General features: G+C 42.3%; 1 pseudogene; it reads left to right on the forward strand.

Annotated features, from left to right (window-relative positions):
* The first annotated feature begins 780 nt into the window (after positions 1-780).
* On the forward strand, positions 781-1597 carry LOC110338416 (annotated as a pseudogene).
* The last annotated feature ends 1239 nt before the right edge of the window (positions 1598-2836 follow it).

Below are 2836 nucleotides of genomic sequence, written 5' to 3' on the forward strand. Positions count from 1 at the left end.
CTCAAGACGTGCCTGCCTTCGTCCCTCAAGTGCTGAGTCACAGGAATATGTCACCAATGCCAGTCCTTTACATTTGAAACAGAAATTCAAGTGAAAATCCACAAATTCCCATGAGTCTCTGTTTCAAATGTTAGTTTGTTCTCTATGCCTACATGACAATTTATCACGCCAATAACTCCCCTGTCAAGTTGAATTTGGGTTCTCAGGCCCCTACTCTGCTTCTCCACTATCTTTTTTTACTATCCTAACCACAGGGTCTTGAACTTTGAAGACTTCTCTTGATTTACTGTGCTTTTTCATTCTTTTTGTTGGAGTGGTCTCTACTTCTACTCTCTGCCAGTATGCATATGATAAGCATTTGAAATATGAGAGAGAGAGAGGGAGAGAGAGAGAGAGAGAGAGAGAGAGAGAGAGAGAGAGAGAGAGAGAGAGGAGATGACAAGAACTCTTAGCCTTGTGAGCCATGACACTAAATCATAAATCATTCTGACCCAGTAAGGGTAGGTTCTGCAGCCTCCCAGATGCTGTAAATATAATAAATAAAGTTGTCATAGGCCCTCTCTTACGATTACTACCTGAAATGAATAACACAAGGCCACATCCTGGGCTATTCTTGTGATACAGTTATTATGACAACTGACTAGCTGCAAACCCATTCTTCTTCCTTCTGACTCTTCAGATGACCTATAGAGAAAATATTCTAAGTGGATAGTTTGTCTCCCTGGATGATCATCTTCAGGTAGGTCTGAATATACTCTTTCCGGGAGTGTTCAGGCAAAAATGGCTGAATATTTAGCTTCGATATTTGGGGCTGAGAAGGACAAGTGAGAATGACTGGAGCCTGCTGGCATTGGGATTGATGCTCCCAACTTCACAACAAACTGACTTTCAGCCAGACCATAGTCCTGTTCGACTTGTACCGGAATCCATAGAACACAGCCCAAATTACAGATGGATCACACTGCCACGTAAGCGATGTGGAGGTGTAAGAACACTATGATAACTTATTTGAGGAGGTATTCACAGAACTACAGGAGAAGTATGGAAAAAAATGAAGAGATGAATGTGTGTGACAACCTCAGGGACCACCTCTTGGGCAATGTCTCCATCAATAGAAGAGGCCCTTGGTATTGCAAAGATCATATACCCCAGTACAGGGGAATGCCAGGGCCAGGAAGCGGGAGTGGGTGGGTTGGGAAGCAGGGCAGGGGGAGGGCATAAGGGGCTTTGGGGATAGCATCCAAAATGTAAATGAAGAAAATATCTAATATAAAATGCCTTAATAGAAAAAAAAAAGTTCCGGCAGGAGGAAGATGCAGAGTGAGCTTGGCGGAACTCAATAATCGCTGGTTCAAAGGGCAGGCTGTGCATGCTGAGCTGTCTCCTGTCGCTGACTTCCAAGAGTCATGCTGGCAGTATGAGATGAGGGAATGCACCCAGGGAGGCTTCTGCAATTTTATGCACCTACAACCCATATCCCGGAACTTGCGCCAGCAGCTCTATGGGCGAGGACTCAGGCATAGGTCACCTCCAAGGTCCCATACAGGTCACCGTCCCTGAGAAAAGAACCCCAGACTACCAGCATGGTCACTTCTGAGACTGGTGTCCTTGCTTTTTACCCAAGGGCATAGATGTGCCTGTCCAGCATCCCTTTTCAAAGTGCCCTTTACTTTCCAGTTCCGACATCCCCAGGCTTCAGAGCTTCATAATATAATCTGTTCGACACAGGACCCTCCTCCTCCTCCTAGCCCTCCTCCAATAAAGCTTAAGAAAATTTTCAACTAAAGAAAGAAAGGAAGGAAGGAAGGAAGGAAGAAAGAAAGAAAGAAAGAAAGAAAGAAAGAAAGAAAGAAAGAAAGAAAGAAAGAAAGAAAGAATATGCTCTTTCCACTTACACCTAGTGTATTGGTTATTCTTTATCACTGTAATAACAACTGAACAAATTGGCTTATAGGAGGAAGCATTCATTTTGATAATTGTACTGACTGGTTTTGGGTATCAACTTGACACAGGCTGGAGTTATCACCGAGAAAGGAGCTTCAGTTGGGGAAGTGCCTCCATGAGATCCAGCTGTAAGGCATTTTCTCAATTAGTGATCAAGTGGGGAGGTCCAGGCAAGAGAGCCTGGCGGTGGCACACGCCTTTAATTCCAGAATTTGGGAGGCAGAGACAGGTGGATTTCTGAGTTCGAGGCCAGCTTGGTCTACAAAGTGAGTTCCAGAATTCCAAATAGATTGAACCAGAAAATTAATTTCTCCCATCACATAATAGTCAAAATACTAAATGCACAAAACAAAGAATATTAAAAAGCAGTAAGGGGAAAAGGTCAAATAGCATATAAAGGCAGACCTATCAGAATTACATGAGACTTCTCACCAGAAACTATGAAAGCTAGCAGATACTGGGCAGATGTCATACAGACCCTAAGAGAACACAAATGCCAACCCAGGCTACTATACCCAGCAAAACTCTCAATTACCATAGATAGAGAAACCAAGATATTCCATAACAAAACCAAATTTACACAATATCTTTTCACAAATTCAGCCCTACAAAGGATAATAGATGGGAAACTCCAACACGAGGAGGGAAACTGCACCCTAGAAAAAGCAAACACAAAAGAAGATAGCCACAGAAAAATGGAGGACAAACATGATGATTTAGATTCTGTGTGGCTTTAAATAGCCGCAGGTAGCTATAATATCATATAGGAATAGAATAATTAGGATAATTTGTCTAATCTAAGTAGGAAGCTTTTATCAATTGGTGCTGAAATTATTGTGTGGGAATCTTGTGAGTTGGGAATTTATTGATATATAAATCTGACTGATTAATT

Source organism: Mus pahari, chromosome 21 (genome assembly GCF_900095145.1).
Source record: "Mus pahari chromosome 21, PAHARI_EIJ_v1.1, whole genome shotgun sequence".
Classification (NCBI taxonomy): Eukaryota; Metazoa; Chordata; class Mammalia; order Rodentia; family Muridae; genus Mus; species Mus pahari.